We start from the raw sequence: 20,383 nt of genomic DNA on the forward strand, positions 1-20,383 counted from the left end.
GAAAATATAAAACAGTTAGGTATTTCTGGAATTTTCAGATAAGTAGGCTAACATTATAGAAAAAGAAGGAAGAGTATATACTGAGAAATTAGGCAAAATTTCTCAGAGGATTTGGATTCTGAGTTGAGCCTTAAAAATGTGAGTAGCATTATTAGGCAAAAAATACAAGAGAGAGGAAGGGGGTGGGAACTGTATATCAGCCGAAGACAATATGAACAAAGAAGACACATAGTTGTGAAAATTGCCGATGTCTTCAGAGACCAGTGTGCCTAGGGCAGAGGGCTTTTGGAGGGCATAGTAGGGTATATATATAAAAAAAATGATTTAATCATAAATGGAAAAAACACTATTCTTATGAATTTGGATATTTTCACACCTGCAGACAATGAGAAGCTGTTGAAAGATTTTGGTTAGAGAAGAGATATAAATTACTTGCATTATAATGTTACTCTTCTAAGTACCATGCCAGTTACCCAACTTCCTACTCAGCATTCCCACTTGGATGTCTCACAGACAGGTAAACTAAACCAGTTTCAGGATAAATTTTTTATATTCTTCCAGCTCTTCTCTTACAGTCTTCTCTATTCCAGGAAAAGACACTTCCTTTCCTCTATGTGCTCAAGCCACAACGCCCTTGTTCCAATTACTCTTCCATATTTAATCTTTTATTCCCCCCTATTTTGTCTATACTGCTAGCAAAAAAGATTTCAAATAAGAACACTTCTCTTCATCTCCTTTGCCTTCACTTCTAGCCCAAGTCACCAATTTTCCGTACCTGGATCCTTGCAATTGATTCTAGTCTACTCTTCTCCATCTTTCACTCTTGTCTTTCCAATCCATTCCTCCCATTGCAGTAAGAATAACACTTCTAAAACCAAAGTAAGCTCATGCATTTTCCATTAGATTTCTTCAATCTCTCCTTATAACCCTTAGAACAAACACTCAAAATCAATATAAACAACAGACTGTGGTATATGCCCCCTGCATACCTTTCCAGTGGCACCTCTTGCCTCTCTTTACCCTTTAATCTCCAGCTATACTGACTTTTTTCCAGTTCCCAAATGAATTAAGCTCTTTCCTGGCTGATGGTATATTCATATGTTCCTCTCCTCCAACTTTAATAACTTTGCACATCCTGTGGTTTCAATTAATACCATTTCTAGAGAATTCTGCCTTGAATCACAATTCAAATCCAGACCTTGTTTTAACTTTCATCATGTATTTCCTTTTTTTATACCATAGCTTGTATTTCTACACAACAGTAGGCTCTTCTTAAAAACTTGATGAATATGACAGTAAATGATGTGAAAGCCAGGTATCAAGTTTGAAGAATGAAAATCTGTTTAAAAAAACTTGGTAATAAAAAACAGTAAAAGATATAATTTGGTACAGTTGTATGTTATAGAAAAACAAGAGATACAAACTGATGATTTTCATATCATGAGGTAGCTAGTCCCAGATACATAGAGTGGCTCCAAACTCATCAGATTCTTAGGTGCCACATATTTCACTGCCCGACTTTCCCAAGAATGGCACTATCTGAACCAAGATGGTCACACAAATTCTACCAACAGGTCTACATCCCAGGCAGGAGTGAAACTGAACGGGAGGCAAAGGACATGCAACCTCTTGTTGAGGTCTTCTAGAACTTCCACAAATACTTCTCTTTACATTGTGTTGAACCAATATTAATATTCATTGGTCACAGTTGGTTTCAAAGGGTCTAAGAGTATGCTTCCCCAGCAGCAACTGGAGTTCTGTTATCAAGGAAGAAGGAGAGAATGGGAGTCTGAGTTTAGACAATTAGTAGTCTCTGCCATATTGTGGAAACAATGAAAACAGAGGGAGTAGATCATATATGAGCCAGTTTTTAGAAGTTACGAGCACTTTGTTCTGATTAGATGAGCTCTGCTATATCTCATTTTGTAAGTGAAAAGAAATGAGGTCAGCTAGAACAAAATCTGTAAATATACACTTTCTTACTTTCCATCAACCTGATAACATACTCATTCTGGTCAACAAATGGTTTCATTTATGCTGACATTTTCAACAAATTTCATTTTAACTAAAACTTAATGAGGAATTCACAAAACATCCTCAAAATGCTTAAGCAGTTTGTACAGTATAAATATTTAAGACAAATATATCCAATAGGTAAACACCAATTGCCTCATTTTTCTCATAGATAAATCTAAACATATCAAGGGGGCAGTGAAAAGTCAGTTATCTTTGTTCAGATGTTGTTTAGCATATCCCCAGATGCAGTGGAAAATATTTTGGGGATGTTCTTTTCTTTCTGTTAATCCTTTTTATCATTGTATAATGTTTCAAAATTTGGAGATGCAATCCTGCTAATAGAAAATGTGTCTAATTAAAAATCTCATCCACACAAATGTGTTCTGCTCACAGAACAAATTTTTAAAGATGAAATGCCAAAATATCATCTACTACTTTTGCTTTTTTACACCATATTTCAATTAAATGGTATCCTGTGCTTACCAAATATATGTGCAATATGTAGAGATTTATCTACTGATCATGTCTTCTGTTTTTCCTTTTGGCTAAATTTGGAATTTTTTGTTTGGTAATAGTTTTTCATCTCAAATAGGAGCTTTTGTCAAAATTCTATCACATCAATGTACAATAACGTGGTGACATAATGCACACAGAAGGATAACACCATGATAATACTGACAATAAACCAAATAATGATCAATTATCGAGTATTTATGGAAGAGCAGGTAGTGGCATTGGTACTTGGCATGCATTATCTAATTTAAAATAAGTGATTACTTTCACATTTCATTGATGAAGGAACTAAGTTCAAAGATACTAAGCATTATATCCAGAAATATAAAGTTCACAGAATCAAGCCAAGTCTGTATGACTCAGATCTTATATTACTCCTCTCTAGGGCTTCCCTCGGTGAAGGCAATGGCACCCCACTCCAGTACTCTTGCCTAGAAAATCCCATGGACAGAGGAGCCTGGTAGGCTGCAGTCCATGGGGTCGCTAAGAGTTGGACATGACTGAACGAATTCACTTTCACTTTTCACTCTCATGCATTGAAGGAAATGGCAACCCACTCCAGTGTTCTTGCCTGGAGAATCCCAGGGACAGGGGAGCCTGGTGGGCTGCCGTCTATGGGGTCGCACAGAGTCGGACACGACTGAAGCAATTTAGCAGCAGCAGCAGCAGCAGGGCTTTCCTGGTAGCTCATTGGTAAAGAATTCCACCTGCAATGCAGGAGACCCAGGTTTGATCAGGCGGGGACGATCCCCTGGAGGAGGAAATGGCAACCCATTCCAGTTTCTTGCCTGGAGAAGCCCCTGGACAGAGGAGCCTGGCAGGCTACAGTCCATGGAGTTGCCAAGAGTTGGACATGACTGAACTACCTAGATTGTGTGTATCTCTGCCTGCCCTCCCCTTAATGTTGGTGAACATTTATCATGATAGACATTACATTCATTAAAAAACCCAAAAGATAATCTATATCTAATTTTTTTTTTCTTTTTTATGGGAGATGTGGGTTCACGCCTTAACAAAATTTTTCACTTGGAGGGCTGCTAACCCCAGTGGTCCAGAATATGCCTCAAAGTGCTGATGAGCTTCCTGAAATTTTATGCATTTATTTAGGGGGACTGTTTATAGACTTCATCAAATTCTTATAAGGACCTGTGATTTCTAAACACCTAAAACTCTAGAAAAAAACAATAAATATTCATGAATGATGAACATGACAAACTAGTACGAAACATGTTCATATATTCATTTGAAATATAGCACTGTTCTTTTTAAGAAACTTGAGTGGGTGAGACTTGCTGAAATATATCGACTACTTTAAATTACTATGGGAGAAAGGTCAAGTTAGTGTTCACTAAAAGCCTGCTGCTCCATTGGGTAGTACTAGAGTGTGTGGTAAGAACACAAGTGTGAGGGCTGAATTCTACTTTGACTCAGACCCTTCCTTCTCCAACTTTGGTACAAGTTTCTTAATAATTCTTTCCTTAGTTAAAAAAAAAAAATGGATGATAGTATAAACCCTATCTGAAAGTGAAAATGTTAGTCACTCAGTTGTGTCCAACTCTTTGCGACCCCATGGGCTATTGCCCACCATGCTCCTCTGTCCATGGAATTCTCCAGCAAGAATACTGGAGTGGGTTGCCATTCCCTTCTCCAGGGGATCTTGCTGACCAAGGGATGAAACCTGGGTCTCCTGCATTGCAGGCAGATTCTTTCCTGTCTGAACCAACAGGGAAGCCCATAAACCCATCTAATCAATAGCAAATGAGATAATATATATAACAAACAAACACAATTATTATTGACAGTAAATTGAATTTCTTAACTTCTTTACTTCTTTCTAGGTTTTATAATGACAAAGTAGGAAAGCCATTTTACTTATCTCAGACATCATTTCCTCTTAGGAAAATAAGAATATCCCCTCTGCTCTGCCTCCCAGAAGCAATGTTGGAATAACAATAACAGCAAAGTGATATTTAAAGGTTATTTCTTCAGTGAAGCCTGCCTATCTGATATAGCATCAAGTTCATTAATTCAACAATGAATTAGGTGCCTAAACTAGATGCTGTTGCAATAGATGCTTAAACTAGAACTGGAATTGGAGTAATGTACTAGATGCATTGAGTACTTTTAATTCAATGGTTAAAAAAATTAAATAATATATTCAATAAATTTGCATAATTCAATGACTCTTCCTTTGACCTTGATCCATTCTATACCAGCTTATTTTATAAGCTATTCATTTATTTCTTTGCCTATTGTTTCTCTGTCCCCTGCTATGATGGAAAATCTATGAAATCAGGGCTTTCTTTTGGTATCAGTAGTGTCTAGAGCAGTGCCAGGGACATGGTAGGTACTAACAAATATTGGTGTACAGATGTTGGAAACTTACATGAACAAAATGCTTTGATACAATGAAGGCAAAAAATATCATTTTCATGCAAAATTCTACTGCAACTACCTGATTTTTTCCTTATTTCTCTATTATTTATTATTTTTATCCTGTGGGCTTTCCTTTCTTCCCAAGGGTTGATGGGTGCTCACTTAATTTCTTATTATTTCCACCACAATCCTCCTCTTTCATCTCTGCTGGGCATTGTCATGCCGATGCTGCAAAAACAGGATGCAGGAGCCAGAACTGCATGGTGACTATGGCTCAAGCTCAGTTGTCAGTAATGCGCGAGCTCCTGACTCGGCTGCTGACTAGCTGTGTCCTGGGAAAACTTGATTAATGTTTTTAAGCCTTAGTCTTTCCTAATCTGTAAAATTTGTTTTTTGTTTTGTTTTTTTCAGTTTAGAATGGAGCAAGAGAAAGAAAGTAGGAAAGACAGAATCACAAAACTTACTTTGGCTAGAAAGTAGGGATTAGGAATTCTTTAAAAGGAGTTTTCATAGAATAACTTTGAAGACAATTAGCAAAAAGAGCGAGTTTAAAGTAGTGACATGGATTTCAGTCAAGTTTAAGTTTCAGCTGCAGCCTTTGTAAAGGATAAAAGCTGTTTATCCATTAGCAACTACATTAATAAGCCTTTATGTGGTTGTTCTTAACATTGGACTTTTAACAAATGCTCTAAATAGGCATGTTCTTCAGGAACATTTGACTGTGTTCTGAAGCACATCAGGAGCTCTCACGTGGGCAGACACAGACTGCTGGGGCCAGATGGGCCTGTGGACATTAAGTACAGTGGCGTGCTAAGAAACCTTCTCAGAGTAGCTCTTCCATCCAAAAACTCCTACTTGGTGCATATTCTCCCTTTAAACCACAGCACATAAATCATTTCATGCTGAGAGCTCTACACTGTCTCAATAAGGAGGTGAAGTATGAAGATACGTGGGATAATTCTGGGAGAAAATCAAGTAATTACAGATGCTATTTTAGTAAACAACTTTGATGGGGACAGAAAGTCCTAAAGTCAACTGTGTGCCAACATGGAGTTAATTTCTCACTTTCGAATACTAATGGAACATATTTTTTGAAGTCTTTTGGGACTAAGAGGGTAGAGGTGGGTGGGGTGGTAGAATTAAAAAGGGTTAGGGGAATGGTAGTAGTATTGCATGAGTCTGTGAATACGATCTTCCTTCAGGAGATGGAATGTGATGCCCATTTTCCCATGACTCCACAGATTTTAACAGAACTGATGACAAAGGGGAATGGTCTTTAAAAAATTTTTTTGACCTGTTTTCTATTATGATGTTTATACTTGGGCTTTGATTCACTTGCTTCTAATGGAAAATAATTTAAGAAGCTATGAGGTTAAGTTTTTGCTCTTTAAGGCAAAAAAGGATGCTGCATTTATCTGCATATGTATTTATATCTATATAGGTAACTTGTCTCAAAATGCTAGTAATATTATAATTGGTTTGGATTGTCAAAACTTAAGTCTATGCCATTTTTGTCTCAGAGGAGTGGTAAAAGGCTGCAAGGTTGGTTAAGATATGGGAGTATACCAGTTATTATGGATGCATTTCCCATTTCTTCTCAGCTCTCACCTTTTGTATACATTTACGGTATATACAAACACCTGTGACTTGTTTCTTTCTTTTTTTTTGTGGGACAAGCTTTAATTGACTAGTTGTTAACAATTTCAGGAGTGGTCCTTAACCATTGGTTACGGTGGATAAATACTCCAGCATTCTTACCCCTTGGGTGGGATAACTATGAAGCTTACTTTATCAAGTCTTCCAGAAGTCTCCAATAGGACTGAGCCCTGGCTGTGCAGCACCATGATAATCTACTCATTGACACATGCTGTAAAAACTTCCTTTCTTGTCTCACTCTTTAACTGCACTACTTATGCTTTCTAGGATCACTTCTCAAAGAAACTACTTCACTCAGATCATTATCTTCAGCTCCCCTCCCAGAGTGGTCCTAACCCAAGACATGGAGTCATAAAAAGATACAAGAACATTGTGGCTAGGATTTCAGAAAGAGTAATTTATGGATAAGCGTAGACAATTTCATTTTTTCATTCATTCATTCATTCATTCATCATTTACTTGGTGAGAGCTAACAATGTTTCCATAATTAAGGCAAGTCTTGTAATGGCTAATAACACATCACTCCCATTCATGGAGAGCTCATGATTAACAAAATATCTGACCTTTAAAGGCTGAGACTATTACAATTCTTTTTCATTGTGCTAGGAACCAAATTCTAAACTGACAGGATGGAATAAGGAAAATTTGCTAATTCCTCATTTACAAATAATGGAGGTTTTAAACATAAGCACAGGGCTGAGCTAAAACAGGACTCTGTCAGTGTAGACTACGTGCAGTGTAGACTACGCAAAGGGAAATCATTGCCATATGGACTCTTTACGGTCAGCTCACAAGGGTGTGATTAGTGAATTCTTTTTTCGTGGATTTCCTGGATTTAAGATGCTCTATAAGTACAAGGTGTTATGTACTCAACTCTTACTATATTTTTTCCTTAAAAAAATCACACGGTTTTTCTTTAAACTGGCAAGTAGGAGGGTTTTAGAAAACACATTTTATTTCCACTCTCTTGTTCTGTTCCTCAGTACCATCTGGTATAAGGGAGAGCCTCCTTAATTGACACTAATGACTGGGAGATCCATGGCAAATTACTGAATTTTGCAGATTAGCAAACATGATTAGAAAAATCAAGGAGTCTGCATCAAACTAATGTACTTTGTTGAGAACTAAGAAAAAAATTTAAACACATTATTAGAGCTTAATCTTTTAATATAAATAGATACTTTATAGGGGTTGACTGTGCCATTAGGGAAAGCTGGAACATAATGTTCTGTGGAAAAAATTAGTTGCAATTTAAAAGAAAATGTCCTCATGCTTGATGCTTTTTCTGAATGCTACCAATATTCACACTACACATGGACTAAGACTAAGAGCCATCCCATGAGAATCTTAGAGGTCATCTTGTACAATTTGTTCTGATGCAGGAAATGCAGAGATTATTTGTGTATGTGTGTCTCTATGTTGTGTCTTATTGCTTTATAATAACACTGCTTATGTTAATGGAAATTTTGTGGTTTGTAAACATTTTAAATGTCAGCTGTTGAGGCTCTTAAGGTTTATTATACTCCATTCCCATTTCTGTGTTATCCTTGTTCTTTATCGGGCAACAAAATCTCTTGCTTCCTCCCACACACCAGTGTAAATAGTTTAACACACACAACCCATATTGCATACAACTTTCTTAGCCCCAGCTGTGTGTGCCTTCTGCATCCTTCAGGAATTCAACCATCAAGAGGGGTGAAGGGAGAAGGAAAGGGGGAGGAGGAGAAAATGAACATAGAGGAGACTGTCACCGCATAGATAATTTAGAGATTTTTTTTCCTAACTTTAATTATTGTACTTTACAATACTGTGCATTATAAAGTAATAGTTTTGCCAGTGTCTTTGCAAGTAAAAAACTCTTTGACATCCAGTTGAAGTTAGGAGTAGAATTTTGAGCTCCAGAGGTTGCTGCTCTGATCAAGCTACTTTTCTGATCATCAGGAAACTGGGGTGATGAAAAAAGGTCACTGTGCCATTTACCTCATTGTAATATAGTTAGAAGCCATAGAAGGAACATGCCCAGAAGAGGTGGTCAAGAAGTCATCCCATGTACCCTTTCCAGCTGGAAACTACACTACAAAACATCATGCTTTACATGTGATATGAAACACTTCTGAAACTAGAAGTAAGAGGAACCAAGGATGTACATTTGATTGACTGTGTAACTGAATTAAAAGAAATAAATTAAACAAATGGATTAAATACTTAAATCATTACCCATTTTTCTTAGTCTAGGTTTTCTATATCATCAGCTCTTAATCCACATTTGATTCTTTAAAATAAATTATCTTTAAAAAGTAATATTAAAAAGGTATAAAAGCAGCTTAAAAATTTTATTATGTTAAGTTTATAATTCAATTAACAATATGTAAAACTTACTGCAAGAAAAAAAATTAAAACATAAAGCAAATGTATGGCACAGTTTTAACATTTATTTTTTCCTGACTGAATCTTTTGTAATCAAGCTCTGCTGAACTTTCTCATTTCTCACTGGGCAAGTTGGAAAACATTAGAGGAGATTATGTTAGTCTTAGACATAATGTGAATTTAGCTCCCCCCACTTAATTATAATCCTTCAGAGCACTTTCTCTAATGTTGTATTCTCTTTTCTTTTTTAAACGCTGCTTTTGGCAATTTTAAACACCATCAACATTTTTGTTTGGAAGCTATTTTGTAGTGAGAATGTCATGAAACTTGAATCCTACAGGATTTTAGATTATGAAATGAAGTGCCTTAGTCACTGAATGGATTATGCTTATAATAACTAAAATCTCACAGATCTTTCTGACAAATGTGTATGTTTAGATTTATTCAAATTAATCCAGGGAAAATTTGGACAAAAATGCATCACTCATTCATGCGCCTTAAAAACCAACCAAAATTAAGCAAAAGGTAATAATTTTTGAACACATCATTTGTGCAAAGTTCTGCAACAGTAGGAAAAAACCAATCTGCATATGAATGGCTAGAATAATTATTTTTTCCTATGATTTTCTAGCACAAAATGTATCCACTTCATGGTGTCTGACTTTTTTTTTAGTTTATATTCCTTCACACCACTGAAAGAATTGGGGAAAACACAATACAAAAGAGGGGTTAATTGCCTAAGCTTGCATGAGAGATGCTTGACAGCTTGTGGCCACACTGAATTGAACAGGAAACCAACTAAGAGTTGGGTGATACAGGGATAAGGATGTATAGCATATTTTCAGGAAAGAAAAAGCAATTGCCAATGCACCCATCAATACAAGGAAAAACAAAAGAGGCAGTGAATGGAGAGAAATTACAACCTCTTTTCCTAAGGAAAACATTCCCTTGATGTGACTAGATAAGGAAGGAACTGATGCTGAACTTTGTTTTGGTATTCCTGTCTGTCGTTGCTACAGTTGAAAAGCAGTCATTTCTTAGAACTTGAGAGCTATTTCTCAGCAGTCCCCATAATGTTTACCCTCAGGGACTTAAGCCCAACAACTCCTGCAACCAAACTAGCTTAAAAACATTTCATTTCAAAAGGTCTCTGTCATGTTCAAAAAGAGCAAATCATCTTTAATCTACTTTTCAAATTGAAAGTGAAAGACAGTAGATATTAACCCGAGGTCTCCACTCCAGTCACATTGCACAACTGCATTAAAATGCCCTGGGTAGAATGACAGTCTATAACAACACTCTGTACTGCTGCTTTAAAATATTAATCATTCTCTTTGTAGGCCTGGAAGATGTTATGCAAGTGAAGGAAATATTATAACAAATGCAGGTGGTAATAGGGCCATTCCCCTTGAGCTTTGGAAAATGCTGTAAGCAATGGGGAGAAGTATTCAGACCAGAAAAGGACTCTATTGTATAACCAGACTCTGTACTTACACAACACACATTGCTTCTATCTCACTCAGATTGTCCAATGTAAGTATATATTATTCCCAGTTCAAAGATAAAAACACTATGACATACATTTCTTTTTACCATAACTTGATACATTAATATTCTTAGTAAAATAGAACCAGAGTTGAAGAGAAGATGGATTAAGAAAGACTGAGAAATTAATTTCTGAGGCAGGCTAACAACCTTGGGCTTTTGCTGTCATGTCCTACTGTTTGTCTTTTTAATCAGCCATCAGTTCTAACAGAACTGTGTTTCAGTTAAAGGTTTTTGCTTGAACAGTTTCTGAATCCACGTGGGCATAAAGCTGAGTCATGGTACAAGGTGAGGCATGGGCTTCTCTAGTGGCTCAGACAGTAAAGAACCTGCAATGCAGGAGAGCTAGTTCAATCCCTGGGTGATGAAGATCCCCTGGGGAAGGGAATGGCAACCCACTCCAGCATTCTTGCCTGGAGAAATCCATGGGCAGAGAAGCCTGGCAGGCTACAGTCAGTCCATGGGGTTGCAGAGTCGGATACGACAGAGTGGCTAACACTTCCACTTCAGTTCCACATGGTGAGGCACAGGTTCCCTGGGTGCTCCAGGGCAAAGAATCTGAACACTTTGGTCTCACAAAGGACTTTATGAGATGTTGTGAGGTTCACTGGAATCACAATCTGTTCACCAATTTGAGCAGCTTCTGGAGTTTGCAGTGTCAGCCCCTTAGCCCAGCAAACCACTCCAGTATTCTTGCCTGAGAAATTCCATAAACAGAGGAGACTGGCAGGCTACAGTCCATGAGGTCCCAAAAGTCGGACACAACCAAGTGACTAAACAACAACAATACATTCAGCTTTATCCAACATGCTCAAATCACTCCTTAGACTAAGGTAGATAAGGAGTCCTACGAGAAGAGGAAGAAGCTTAACAGCAAGTCATCTGAGTTCTTGGACTTCCTCTAGCTTTTCTCCCTAATTTATAATGACCAGTTGCAACTTACCCTCTCAAGGAGGGCTCCAACAACGGTCTTCCTGCAGGGTGTCACTCACACCAATAGACAGATTTCGGTTCAGAAGCCAAAAACAGCTCTACTCTTTGACCCAAGGACAGAGAGGTGCGAGCTCAGGCTCTGCTGCACACGGTTCCCCCACAGGCGGTCTGCTTTCCCGGCTTCTCCTCCGCGTGGTGCGGGCGGAGCTCCCGGGTGCACAGTGGGGCGGCTCCCGGGTGCACAGTGGGGCGGCTCCCGGCGCTTCTCGCGAGAGCCGAAACAGGCGCCTGCGCACAGCTGACGCAGCGGCTCTGCACGTGGCCCGCTGGCCACGTTCTGTTGCCGAGTGCTTATTAGCAGGGCTTCTCTATGCGAAGGCGGAGGTGAGTCCTCCCAGCAGTTCTGCGCTGGGAACGCTAATCTGGTGTGTCAGGTTCAAAGCTTCCTGCAGGCAAGTAAAACTAGACTAAGCTCAAGAGAAGAGGTTAGACCTTACTTTACCACCTTGTTGTGATTGCTTAGTCGCTCAGCGGTGTCCGACTCTTTTGCGACCCCATGGACTGTAGCCTACTAGGCTTCTCTGTTAAATTTCCCAGGCAAGAATACTGGAGTGGGCTGCCATTTCCTTCTCCGGAATACCTTCCCAACCCATGGATCAAACACACGTCTTGTATTAGCAGTCAGATTCCTCACCACTGAGCCACCTGGGAAGCTTTATTTTATCACCTAGATTCCCTCTTATTTTTCTTCCGGGGGCCCATGTGACCTTTGTCTGTAGAACAGTTTCCAAACTACCAATAGCTTGTGCTGTAGAAGGAAGACTGTGGGCTGTAGTTTCACTTGCATGGCTGCAGTTGACAATTTTCTTAACTTCTCTGAGATTTTATTTGCTTTATAAGTAAAAGCACATGCTATAAAGCCCAGGTCACAAGGTTGCTTTGGAGACTTCATAGTATGATGCTCCTGGCACAGTCCCGGAGAGAGTAGAGCTCACTCAATATTTGTTCTTTATTTTTAATAACTCTACCTGAGTCTGAACATGTGTGGTGGTGATGGTGGCCGAGACTGGTTCCTTTCAGACAAAATCTCCAGCTCCCAGAAAATGGGAGCTAGAACATGGCAAGAGCTCAGGAAATGAGAGGTCTCGTGTCCTAGCAGCCTCACCTCATTCACCCTGTTCCACACATGCTGGCCTTTACTCTTTGCCTTGAACCTTTCAAGCTCCTTACTGCATCTTGTACATTTCACAGCTGCTGTTTCCTTGGATGTCCATTCCTCAGCTCTTCCTGTGGTGGCCTCCTCTTTGTCATTTGGGTGCCAGCTTAACTGCCTGCCTCCTTGGTGAAGCTGACCTCGGTGGCCTTGGCTTGCAGAAGTTTGAAGCAGGGTTTTGGTTACTGGCTAGAGACTGAAGTTTGGCCATAGCAGTGAGAGTGCTGAATCCTAGCCACTTGACCATCAGGGACTAGTGGCCTGAGAGAAGACCCTGGCCACTATGGCTTTGCAGGAAATCAGTTTCCATAAAGTTATGGAAAGTAGTGAAGCAAGTAAAGTATTTATTAGGAAGAAAAAGACTACAGCACATGCAGATATACACATGGGTGGGCTAAAAGAGAGAGTCACACCCTTGTGTTAGTTTGAATCACTTTTATGGAGCATTTCTTCCAGGTTTTCATTTGGCCGATCATCTTGCTTTGCCTGGTTCTGAGTTTGTATTTGGTTTATCTCAGGATCCTCCCGTGTGTGCGTGCGCACCTTTTAGCCAAGATGTATTCCTCCAAAGCGTATGGGTAAATTTGACAGTACTCCCCTTTTGACCTCCAAGGAGCTTTCTTGTCAGGAAGATCACCTGGACTTCGAGAATGAGAAATATGTGGTCTCTTATGGGGCAGGGTCCAGCCTTCTCTCTTGATTGTCCTGCTACTGATATTTTGAAGTTTCTGTCCACAGGGAATGAACTTAAATTGCTCACCCCGGGGTGGGGGTGGGGAGAGTCATCTGTCTCAAAGCCTTCCCGCCTCTAACTCAGGAATCCACTGCAGGTCCAAATCCTCTGTGTGATCTTTCAGGCCCAGCCACAGACAATGATTAGGTTGGGGTGACAGTGGAATTCCCTCTGCGTACCGCGACCAGTGCATTACAGCTCGGAGGCAGTTGCAGTCAGGACCCAGCTCTTTCCTCCCCTGGCCGGGCCTGCCATGCCCATACTGTCATATGTCTGCATTCCTAGCCCAGGCTTCTCCATTCAGAGGACTATTTCTTGGGGACCTTGGCCAAGGCACATATACTTTGACACAGCATCTTTCTCCTCCTAACCCTTCCCCCTCTCCCTTCTCCCAGCCCATGGAGATTTAAAGAGAAAGAAGCCTCTTTTAGGGGCTCCTCTTTAGTGAGATGATTCCCCCATCTATTCTTCATCCATCTGATCCTCACCCCATGCTTTCTATGGAGAAAATGGAACAATGGTAAACTGGTGCTTCTTTTTTGCCTTTCTTGCAATACTGCAGTAAACTTGATTGTTCATTTCAGTTTGGCTTATTACCCTATGTGATTGATTGATAGTAAGAGCTTGTTTGAAATTATCTTGTTTACTTATTGGGCTTCCTAGGTGGCACTAATGATAAAGAATGATCTTGTTTACTGCCTCCATTTCTTGACTAGAATGCAAGCTCCGTGATTCCAGAGACTTTGTTCCGTCTACTGCTATACCTACAGTACCTAGATGAGTGTATGGTATACATTAGGCCTTCAGTAGAAATATGAATACATGGTAGTTATATACCCAGTAAACTACTTCATCTGGGCTATTCCTAGGAGGCAAATCTGAGCACACCATACTTCTCACAAGGATAGGAGCAAGATTCAGGTCCTTATTACCACTTCTCAGGTCTCTTCATTTTCCTGATATTTGGTCAATAGTGTACAGTACAGTACATAGTCCATTTGACTAGTTTCATCTACTATCTTTTCTAAGACCACTTCAAACAATATTCTATATAATGTATGTGGTCTGCACTTACAGTTTCCATTGCTTTATCTGCTATTGATGGCTAGTTGGCTAGGACATTCCCCAGTTGTTTATTAATTGTTGCTTCTTTTTTTAAATACCTGATTTCTATAGGACTTTCCTCTCCCATGTCCTGAGAATCTTACATTTGAGGCACTTCACTTGTTACCAAAAATGCTAAACTCTAAGATAGAGGTGAGTTAGATTGTTGAAAATGGGTCAAATCCAACAGGTGGCCTGTTCCTATGTAGTTCTGGAGCTAAGAATAGATTTTACATTTTTAAACTGTTGTTCAAACAAAAGGAATATGGGATACAGAAAGTGTGTGGCATACAATCCTAATATATTTACAGTCTGTCTGGCCCATTGGAGGAGATGATTGCTGAATTCTGCTCTAAAAGATTTTCAGCCAGCCCCAGGAATTCCAACACCCACAGATCTACTTGCTATCAGCCAACAGGCTGCTCTGATATGGCTCGCTAACCTGCAAAGAAGACTATTTCCCTAATTTTAAGCAAAATTATCTCAACTGTCTTTGGCCTCTGTACTGGGAATTTAATCTTTTCAAAGTGACTTTGATATATAAATCTGGGGACAAAGTTTGGCTTGTCACTTCAAACAGTAAGCAAATTCTACTACCTGTTCTATCTGTTCTTCTAATTAGAGCAGAGTTGGTGCCTCCTTTGGACTCGGTACAGTGCTTGTGACCCTTGGGTCACCCTGTCCCTTCGGTCCTGGGGACAGTATGCAGCCATTTACTATGGAGTATAGACGGTCATTAATAAAGTGGACGCTGGTACTTTTTAAATTCATGCTGGCAAATGTAAGAAGGGTGGGCCAAGGAGGGAATCCAAGGGGATTATAAAAATGAGGGAGCCTATTTGCCAAGAAGCATCCATCAGAAATATAAAACTGTGTAGACCTCCACTAAGCTTTCTGTTGTTTTGATTAAAATGCCTGGGGAAAAAAAAAAAGAGTTGACTGCATTTGGAAGGTGTAGAAGTATTCTTTTGGCTGCTAAGACAGTGGCCTTGATACTGTTTACCAAGCACTGCTTTGGGTACTTCAGATGAAACAGTGAAGAAAACAATGTTCCTACCTGGCCCATCCTTTTAGTGTGGGAAACTGGCATATGTCAGGTGGTGGCAAGTGCTATAGAGATAAATAAAATAGAGTAAGGGAGAGAGGAAAGGTCAAAGAGGGAATGTTGCTATTTTACATGAAGAGTTCCAGGAAAGCCTGATTGATGAGATGAAAATAGAGTAGGGAGTGGAAGGAAGTGTGAGAGAAGATATTAGGACAACAGCATTTTATGAAGGAACTGCAGAAGCCAAAATATCAAGGTGGAAGCATGATCTGTCCAAAGAAAAGCAGAGGAATAAGGGAGGGTAGAGAAGGCGGAGTCAGAGAGGTGATAGGGAAGCGCATGTCAAGGGTGTTGTTGCCTTTAATTCTGAATGAGACAGGAAGAGACTGCAGACTCTTAGCATAGTACTGAAATAATACGATTTAGACTTTAAAGGATAGTTGGGACTTACCTCCGAGGAGAATAGACTTGAAGACTGCGAGGTTGGAAGGCAGAGTAAGCACTGGGATTTTAGCTAGTTGGCCATTTCAATAGTCTCAGACATGATTAAAGTCAGGATCAGAGATGTAGCAGTAGAGGCAGTTAAGAAATGATTGTTTAAAGAACAAACTGTCTTTTGAAGCTAGAGCCCACATGTTTTTTAATGGATTGGGTGCAAGGTATGAGAGAAGGAGAAGGTCAATGATGACTCCAAACATTTCATCCAGAGCAAAGAGAATGTTGAAGTTGACGTTTGCTGAGGTGGAGAAAGACATGAAAAGCAAACTTGATGGATTAAGTTGGACTCTGAGTTTGGGACCTGTTAATCTTGAGATACCCATTGGACAGCTAAGTGGAGATGTGTAAGAAGAATGGACAAGTCAGAGAGAGATCAGAGAGATTATATATATTCTCATTTTTTTTAGCTTTTATTTAAAGGCATTAGATGGAATGGGGTCCTTCAGGGAGTCAGCATCTTTAGGGAAGAGTAGTTCTTTGAGGACTGAGCTCTGGGCAGTGGATAGAGGGACAGGCAAGGGGACTGGAAAGGAGCAGCCACTAAAGTGGCAGGAGGACTAACAGAATGTGGGGCTTAGTAATGGAATGAAGACAATATATCAAGAAATATCTGATCATTCTGTCACGTGCTGATATTGTAGAGTAAAACAAACAATGGATTTAACAATGCTGTGGCCAAAATAACCTTTGGTAAAGAGATTGAGAAGATGGAGTGGGTTTAGCAGAGAGAAGAAAGTATAAAGGCAATTGCTCTCCTGAATAAATTACTCTGAAATTTACGGTAAAGGGACATAAGAGAAATTGGCCAACAACTAGAAAGCATATATCTTCAAAGAAGCATTTGTAAAGGGAGATATTTTAGTATATTTGGATGCTAATAGGAAGCAAAGAAAATATTTTAAAAAGTAGATGAGAAAGGGGACAAGAGTTTGGAATGGTGTCTCTGAATGCATGGTGTCCAGAGATTGGAGGAGTTGGACTTCCACAGAGGCATGGTGAATACATTTATGATAAAAGGAGAAATATGGACTATGAAATGTGGTAAGAGTGAGAGAAAACTCTTTGGACTGCTTCTGTTTTCTCAGTGAAATAGGAAGAAAGGATCTCAGCTAAGAAACAGGATGGGAGAAAAAATATTGCAGAATGAAGACATTCATTCAAGGTGATTGTGGAATGAATTCAAGGTAGGGCAAATCTAGGTTAGAAGTTGGAGCCAGATTGGAAGAGAGGCTAGCGTAGCTGCTTATAAGTAGTACTTACAAGTTCTGCAAGCAGTGTAGTTAGAGTGGAAGCACAAAGGTGTTACACCTGTTTGGCTGAGTCAGACCACTACTAAGCTGATGTAACATCAGGTGATGTTACAGGATGAACTAGGCAAACATGAACACTTATAGGGTAACTTAAGCTCTTCATTTAGGAGCAGAAAATAGCACCTATGCCAATTTTGAAAGGCCTTAGAATAGAGTGACACCCCCTCTCCCCTGCCAACCAGGCTCTGAGATGGTTGTTAATTCTCTAATCCTTCAAAAGCAGAGGAATCAGTCAAATTTAGTTGTTGTTGTTTTTTTCTTTTCTTTATTGGGAAAGAACTTGGGGATATGACAGTGTTGTGAGGAGTATAGGGAAAAATATATAACTAAAGAACAACAAGTGAGTAATTAATTGAATGCTAAAGCTTATTTTTTTCTCTGCTATTTTAATGGAGCAACAAATCCTGTAAACCAAAAGAATCTGGGGTGGAAAAGTAAGATCTAAACTCTCCTATGAACTTTGTTCTTTTAATTGGTTTTACAGTTAATCTCCCTAGACTCAATTTAGGCAGGGTTTTGCCCATGGATTTATAATAATAATTTATTATTTGCCCAGGATTTTGCAAAGTTAAGAAAAACACATCAAATGCCATTTCACTCTTGGTTATTGTTTGTTTGGTTATTTTCTTAAGACACAGATATAGAAATTGGATGTATGCCTGATTTTAACTACAAGTACTTTGTGGCTGCTGCTGCTGCTGGCTAAGTCGCTTCAGTCGTGTCCAACTCTGCGACCCCATAGACAGTGGCCCACCAGGCTCCCCTGTCCCTGGGATTCTCCAGGCAAGAACACTGGAGTGGGTTGCCACTTCCTTCTCCAATGCATGAAAGTGAAACGTGAAAGTGAAGTCGCTCAGTCGTGTCCGACTCTGAGCAGCTCCATGGACTGCAGCCCACCAGGCTCCTCCGGCCATGGGATTTTCCAGGCAAGAGGACTGGAGTGCGGTGCCAGTGCCTCCTACTTTGTGGAGGTTTAGTTATTATCATTGTGACTTTTTATTTTAAACATAACAACTCTTGTTAATCAGAAGAGCATGGTGTTATAATCATATCTTCAAGTTGAATTTTATGAACAAGAGGACATTTTTTAAATGCTAGAGTTTGTACTATACTATATTTTAAATTTGTACTCATGTGACCTTTTTTATTTCATTTACAATCATTCTAAATGAGACTTTTTCTCTTGTAACATTTTTTTTTCTTGTAACATTTTTAAGTATTAGAAAAGCCTTTATACTACTCAACTGGCTCTAAAGATCAATCTTTAGCATTTAGTAGCTATAACTACAGAAGATGTAATCTCATCAAACCCTTGAGATGAAATTTCCTTGCATTTTATAGCTTATAATTTTAGTTTTTCATTACCAGTAAGAATGTTATTCAAGATTAGACTTTGCTATTCTGAAGTTCTATATTCCACATACTGTGTTGGTCTTTGAGTGAAAGAGGAGTTGTTGAATGGCTAATATCATATAAGGCTTGAGTAGGAGGAACAATTAGTTCACAACTGATTTTTGTGTGTACCAAAATCAACAGAAGCTTCTCACTAAATTGTACCTTTAAAAATTGTAACATGTATTATAAATATATTTGCTGCTGTCTTATCACAGAACCATGTCACATGCGTAGAATTTGGGGACTGGTGTACTTGTGTGTGTTACTTAACTGACTAGACCCTCCGTCGCCCTCTGTACATTGAGAGGATAAAGGGGATGGCTTTGGAATCTAAGTTTTTCTCACTCTAAGATCCCATGAATCCATTTGAAGTTATGTGGGTCTGTGCACACTTATAAAAGAGTTGACTAATATTTATCTCATTGATAAGCAGTACCAACTTTCCCTCTTCTTTTAAATGTTTCTTAGATTCATTCTTTACTCTCCTCTTTTCATTGCCACTACTTAACCGGTGGAACTAAGTACTTGGGCTTTTTCACTGCCTTCCAAGCTGGTTTTTGGTGACATCCATTCTGTTACTCTAATAACAGACTGATCATTAATTACTTCATTCAACAAACATTTATCAAATGACTAGTACGTTCTAGAAACTGTTTGGTTTCAGCAGAGACAACAGTGAACAAAACAGACAAAGCTACTTTATTCCATAGATTCTAGTGAGGGGAGAAAAACAATAATAAACCAGTATAATATATATGTTGGAGAGTCATAAGTGGGATTAGGAAAATAAGAGGGTTTAAATTCAAGGAAAACTAGGGTGGGGCAGCGAGGAGGAAAAATTTCAGGTAGGATGATCTGGGAAGGCCCCCTGATGAAATGACTTTTTAACTGAAATTGTTCAAGCATTTATTGTTACACAGGGAGTATCAGATCATGTGTCATGTGAAGCATTTGCAAGAGGAGAAAAATCTAGAAGCACAGTATCAAAATTTAAGGAGATTAGAGTCAAATGAAAGAAATGAACAAATAAAGCATAGAGTACAAAAGGTGTTTGTGATATAATCTCAAAAATATGAGTTCAGATTCATTCCTGCCACTTTCCAGTTGTTCTGTCTCTGAAATTGATTAACATCACTAAATATCTATAAAATTGAGATTATAACAGTACCCACACCTGTGCCCTGAAATAAGTACAAAGGTTACATGCACTCATACATTTTAGTTTGATTCTCATAGACTAAATGTAGCCAGAAACAGTAAGTTGGCAGTTAATATGTGTTCAGTGATTACGGAAAAGAACAATGATTTGCTTTTTAAGAAGTGATTCTTGTTTCATCATTTTATCCATTGTATATAAGCATTTACAGAATTTCTTAATGGTAAGCTTTTAAAATTTATGCTTATCTTTTAAATTATCTGAACTATAAAATAATCTAAGCAAAATAGCAACTGTGACTTGAAATAAAAACAGTCATAAGAACAACATTGATTAAAATGTTAAATCTTGGGTCTGTAAATACAATTTTCTATGAACAAAAATAAATATTGACTTTAAATCCACAGTAATTTTTGTTAACCTCAAGGCTCCCTTGCAGTGTAAAAGAGTATACTTTACAAGATGAAGAAATTGTTTCCTTCTGCTACATGAAGGTTTAATTTCGATGACAGTGAAAGGCATC

Source organism: Odocoileus virginianus, chromosome 21 (assembly GCF_023699985.2).
Source record: "Odocoileus virginianus isolate 20LAN1187 ecotype Illinois chromosome 21, Ovbor_1.2, whole genome shotgun sequence".
NCBI lineage: Eukaryota > Metazoa > Chordata > Mammalia > Artiodactyla > Cervidae > Odocoileus > Odocoileus virginianus.